A 6525-nucleotide genomic window follows, 5' to 3' on the forward strand; every position below is an offset into this window, starting at 1 on the left:
GCCTTTTTAAAAGTCATTTTGTGGAATTTCTTTCCTTCTTAATGTGTTTGAGCCAATCAGTTGAGTTGTGACAAGGTAGGGGTGGTATACAGAAGATAGCCCTATTTGGTAAAATACCAAGTCYATATTATGGCAAGAACAGCTCAAATAWGCAAAGAGAAAAGACTCTTTGAGACAKGAAGTTCAGTCAATCAGGAAAATGTCCCAAAAAAAGTATGTTTCTTCAAGTGCAGTTGCAAAAACCATCAAGCGCCATGATGAAACTGGCTGTCATGAGTACCTCCACAGGAAAGGAAGGCCCGGAGTTACCTCTGCTGCAGACAATAAGTTGATTAGAGTTTACTGCACCTCAGATTGCAGATCAAATAAATGCTTAACAAATGTTTGGGCCAAGAAACATTAGAGCTGTCATCAAGGCAAAGGGTGGCTACTTTGAAGAATCTAAAATCTAAAATCTATTTTGATTTGTTTAACACTTTTTTGGTTACTGTATGATTCCATATGTGTTATTTCATTTGATGTCTTCACTATTATTCTACAATGTAGAAAATAGTAAAAAATGAAGTATAACCATTAGTTATAATTAGTAGGTGTGTCCAAACTTTTGACTGGTACTGTATACATTTTGCAGTGGGACTTAGTCGGGGACTCAACTTACTGCAATTAAACTAAAGAGGACTGTAAAGTCAAATTCTTAACCCTGTTATTAAAGCAGATAGTCCTTTAGAATAATTAACAAGACCTTACATCTAGTTGCATTCATGTTTTCAAAAATTCAAATATTAAGAAATCTCCTGAAAAATGTTARTAATGTTTGATTTAGAGCATGACTGAAGGCTTTTTATCCTCTTCTCAGGTAGAAATKATACTTTAGCGAATATGGTTCTGTAAAAGATCAGAACATTGTCACCTGTAACATGATATCTTATCAATAATACCCTAATAAAGCAATGTTTTGTACAGTGCCTTCAGAAAGTATTCATACCCCTTCCACATTGTGTTGTGTTACAGCCTGAATTCAACATTAATTAAATAWTTTTTTTTGCTCACCCATCTACACACAATACCCCATGATGACAAAGTGAAAACATGTTTTTAGGAATGTTTGCAAATCAAAATAAATATCTMATTTACATATGTATTCACACCCCTGAGTCAATACTTTGTAGAAGCACCTTTGACAGTGATTACAACTGGGAATTTCTGTGTCAGTCTCTAAGTGATTTCGAAACATTTGGCCGATATACATTTTCAAAATTAATCTCCCAGTGTAACGGAATTCGTCCTCCTCATCTGACGAGGAGTAAGAAAGKTCGGACCAATGYGCAGCGTGGTAAGTGTCCATTATATTTAATAATCCTGAACACGACAACAATACAAAAATAACAAAGTGAATAGAATAGAAAACCGAAACAGTCCCGTAACGTGAACAAACAGACACGGAAGACAACCACCCACAAAACACCACAGAAAACAGGCTACCTAAATATGGTTCCCAATCAGAGACAATGTCTAACACCTGCCTCTGATTGAGAACCATATCAGGCCAAACGAAAAACCCAACATAGAAACACAAAACAAAGATAACCCACCCAACTCACGCCCTGACCATACTTAAACAAAGAAAATACAAAATAACTAAGGTCAGAACGTGACACCCAGTGTCTGGTGGAAAGCAGACTGAACCAGGTTTTCCTCTAGGATTTTGCCTRTGCTTAGCTCCATTCTGTAAAAAATAATTCCTGAAAAACTCCCTTGTCCTTAACGATTACAAGCATACCCATAACATAATGCAAGGACAACTATGCTTGAAAATATGGTGAGTTGTACTCAGTAATGTGTTGTGTTTGATTTGCCCCAAATGCAACACTTTGTATAAAGGACAAAATGTTAATTGCTTTGCCACATTTATTGCAGCATTACTTTGCCTCATGGTGAAATCCCTGAGCGGTTTCCTTCCTCCCGTTAACTGAGTTAGGAAGGACGTCTCTATCTTTGTAGTAAACGGGTGTATTGATACACCATCCAAAGTGTAATAACTTCAMCATGCTCAAAGGGATATTTAGTGTTTTATTTTTATACATTTTTATCAATAGGTGCCCTTCTTTGTGAGGCATTGGAAAACCTCCCTGGTCTTTGTGGTTGAATCTGTATTTGAAATTCACTGACGGATCTTACAGATAATTGTATATGTGGGGTACAGAGATGAGGTAGTCATTCAAAAAGCATGTTAAACACTGTTATTGCACCGAGTGTGAGTCCATACAACTTATTATTTAACTTGTTAATRACATAGTTACTACTGTACTGAACTTGTCATAACAGAGGGGTTGAATACATATTGACTCAAAACATTTCAGCTTTCATWMATTTTTTACATTTCTGAAAAACATTATTCCACRTTGACATTATGGGGTATTGTGTGGAGGTCAGTGACAAAAAAATCTACATTTAAWCCACTTTAAATTCAGGCTGTAACACAACAAAATGTGGAAAAAGTCAAGGGGTGTAAATCTTTTCTGTTTTTATATGTTTTTAAAGACCTAATTCCCCACCAATTCAGTGGGTTTGTGACGGACGGCTAGCAGTGCGTAAAGTGAGTCTTCCATCCCTCAGGATCCTACAGTACTCCTCCAGTCACGAGAGGGGTGGCCTCGCCCTAACCCTTCATCAACTAACAATGACCAGAGCTCGATTCAATTAAATAAGATTAAATAAAATGTTATTGGTCACATACACATATTTAGCAGATGTTATTGTGGGTGTAGCGAAATGCTTGTGTTTCTAGCTCCAACAGTGCAGTAGTATCTAACAATTCACAACAATACACACCACTCTAAAAGTAATTAACTACCTCCCTGTCCAAAAGGGCTATCTCTCCTGGGTGGAACGATTAACCTATCCCTTCTGACCATTCCCCAGTTCTATACGCCACTTTGGTAAAGAGGCCCGCTTGTCCCCATTGTAATCCCATAGGTCAGTGTCCACATATTCCCTTATCCCCTCCCTATTTTAATAGATACTTAATAAATGTTTCTTACTGTGGACGTTCTGACACAACAGGAAGGAAGGAGTTATAGATATGACTAGATACAATATGAATTTATAACATGTGATTTGATATGTGTTCTGATAGAGCATCAACATGCATACTCAGGCTAGAGCTTGCTTGGGCTAGAGGCTTGGAGAAGAAGGCAACGTTATGATAGATAGATATATTTCTCCCTTCTATTGAAATGCATTGGACATTTGAGATATCATCTACMTGATTTATGTCATTCAAATATGTGCAATGTCACCTAACTATAAGGCAGAGGCCTAACTTGAAYTTGTGGTGTCTCGGGGGTATTTTTATCAACATGCTTCATTAGCRAGAGGTGAATACTCTAATAACTGTTTCTGCAGTCCCGATGGATTAATTACAACAAGATACACTCAATAAGACAKTATTTAATCAACTCTCTACGGGGCTCATTAATACGTGTTTTTCACACCAAGATGAAAGTCTCTGCTAACTGATGTAATCATGGAAGTGTTATGATTAACAAAATAGCCACAATGAACTGTATTAGGCGAATAAAGGTAAACAGATTGATTACTAGATGGGGCCTTTATAAGACGGTAAAAGTTAAAAAGAGACATCCTCACTTGTAACAGAGAGTATTATACAGAGAGTATTATATTTTACTTATTTTTTTATACACAAACCAATGTATTTTATTCTATTCAGTCTTCCTCTCAATGATCTGATAAGATTCACTGCAATGCTCCCAAAGGTGCTGTCAGACATTGTGACTTGGACAGTCTTTTATCCTCTCTGTGATATTCAGGGGTTCTTGCTCCACATGTATGGAAGTGTGGCTGTCTTTATTCTTGCGGCTATGGCCTTTGATCGTTATGTTGCCATAAGGTACAATACTATTATCACACCCAGGAATGTGCTGCTCATTATTTTACTGGTATGGGGTCTTGACTTCCTCTTGATCTTACTACTGTTCTCTCTGCAGATAAAGCTGCCCCGGTGGAGATCCACCATAATGAATGTGTTTTGTGACAGCCCTTCCCTTCTTAAACTTACCTGTGGTAATACTAAATAATGTCATAGGCCTGTTTAACACAGCAGCCATGCAGATTATAAGTGTATCTGTTCAGATTGTTTCCTATGTGAAGATTCTGATCACTTGCTTGGTTACAAACAACRAATAGTTTCGCCGTCCTGGAGCCTGATCTTCCTGCACCTTMGTCGCTGGGGGTGTCTGCAGCGGTAGTAACTACTCCTACGATTTCGAAGTCGACAACCTTCTGTCCAAGCATCGAGGAACCTTGGCAGCAGCTAATGGGGATCCATAATAAATACAAATACCAAGAGGTCTGAACCTAGCAGAAAATGTTTGAACACGTTTGTGGCAGAGTTGGTCATTTTCTTCATATTTGAGGTTGTAGGAACCCTCTAATCCACAATCAGTGAAGTGAAACAATAGTGGAACAGAGCGATATTCGTGTGTAGACACATTTTCACAGATCAATAAAAGTCTAATTTCAAGATGAGTCCATGTCTCACGCCATCTGTGGTGTTGATCGATCTTTAACTGTAATCCGATAAATAGGAAAGATAGGCACCAAATAATATGAAATGAGGGGGTGCCTATGCATCTTAAAATGTGCAGTCATTCTTCAACACAGACTGTATAACCATGATCAAAGATATCACAGGATGGCCTTCGTCATAGGAGTCATCAAATTGCTTTAAATGTCTCTCATAGTTTGATGTCTTCGGGAAGGTCTCATACTTCTCGCGTCCTCGCTCCTCTCCCTCGTCTCCTTCTCAAAACCCATTGGAGGAGAAGGTCAGAAGGGAAGTGTAAGGATCGTCGGAAGAAGACCAAGGTGCAGCGTGGTACGTGTTCATGCTTCTTCATTAAAACCGAACACCAAACAAAATAACAAAAGAACAACGAACGTCACGTTCTGAAGGCTAACAAAAACAACATCCCACAACCTAAGTGGCAAACATGCTGCCTAAGTATGATTCCCAATCAGAGACAACAATAGACAGCTGTCCCCAGATTGAGAATCATTCCCGGCAAAACATAGAAACACAATCATAGAAATAAAGAACATAGAATGCCCACCCAAATCACACCTGACCAACCAAATAGAGACATAAAAAAGGCTCTCTAAGGTCAGGGCGTGACAGTACCCCCCCCCCCCCAAAGGTCGCGGACTCCGGCCGCAAAACCTAACCTGTAGAGGAGGGTCTGGGTGGGCATCTATCCGCGGTGGCTGCTGGTGCGGGACGTAGACCCGCTCCACCTCTGGCTCACCCCACTTTGGTGACGCCTCTGGTGCGGGGACACTCATTGCCGACCCCGGACTGGGGACCCTCGTCGCGGGCCCCGGACTGGGGACCCTCGTCGCGGCCCCGGACTGGGAACCCTCGCTGCGGGCCCTGGACTGGGGACCCTCGTGCAAGCCGCGGACTGGGGACCGTCGCTCGATGCTCCGGACTGGGGACCATCGCTGGAGGCTCCGGACTGGAGGCCGTCTCTGGAGGCTCCGGACTGGATCATCACTGGAGGCTTCTTGCCATGGCTCATCACTGGAGGCTTTGTGCCATGGATCATCACTGGAGGCTTCTTGCCATGGATCATCACTGGAGTGAGGAGACAGGAGGCTTTTTCCTTGGCTGAGGCACCGGATAAACTGGGCCGTGGAGGGCACTGGAGGTCTCAAGCTTAGAGCCTGCACAACCCGTACTGGCTGGGTGGTTTTCTTCCCTGCAAATGCGGGGCGCTGGCACAGGACGCACTGGGCTGTGCAGACGTACCGGAGACACAGTGCGCAGAGCCGGCGCAGGATATACTGGGCCGAGGAGGCGCACTGGAGGTCTGGAGAGCAGGGCTGGCAGAACCCTTCCTGGCTGGATGCTCACCCTAGCCCGGCAGATGCGGGGAGCTGGAATGTAGCGCACTGGCTAAGAACGCGTACTGGAGACACCGTGCGCTCCACCGCATAACACGGTGCCTGACCAGGAGACGCTCAAATACCTTAAGGAACACCTGGTACGGGAGCCGTATGATCGGTGAAGGTTCTCCCATTGGGAATGTACGGTCCTTACTAGACGTCCGACTGCGTTTTAGAAATCGCGGACGGCGTCGGGCCGAGGGCGGGGGGGAGCTCTTTCGGGAAGTCATCGAAGAAATCGTTTCGGACGTTCGGTCACCGTTTTATAAATAACAAATTTTTGACTTGGACTCCGCATTCTCGAAAAATTCTCACCAAGAGGGAAAATAAATCATATTGCAGGCGCACGAACACGGGGCAAACGAGCGCGGCCTTTTCTCCTAAACGGAAAATATTTCGAAGACGAAACTCGGCGAGCGTAGGTTTGGAGTAAAGGGCAGTTGGCCCGAACGAGATGGCGTCGAGGCCTCGGCGCTTTTTGAGTTATGCCATTTTTCTGGGATTAAAAGGTCAAAAACTAAAAGTAGGTTTGCAATTTGACCGCTTCACGTCAAAGTACAT

The 6525-nt window shown here is 42.5% G+C and overlaps 1 pseudogene; it reads left to right on the forward strand.

The window, feature by feature from the left end:
• Positions 1–254: 254 nt before the first annotated feature.
• LOC111982750 (olfactory receptor 4F17-like) overlaps positions 255–6525 on the forward strand; it is an 11005-nt pseudogene continuing 4734 nt past the window's right edge.

This window comes from Salvelinus sp. IW2-2015, linkage group LG22, assembly GCF_002910315.2.
Source record: "Salvelinus sp. IW2-2015 linkage group LG22, ASM291031v2, whole genome shotgun sequence".
Lineage (NCBI taxonomy): Eukaryota > Metazoa > Chordata > Actinopteri > Salmoniformes > Salmonidae > Salvelinus > Salvelinus sp. IW2-2015.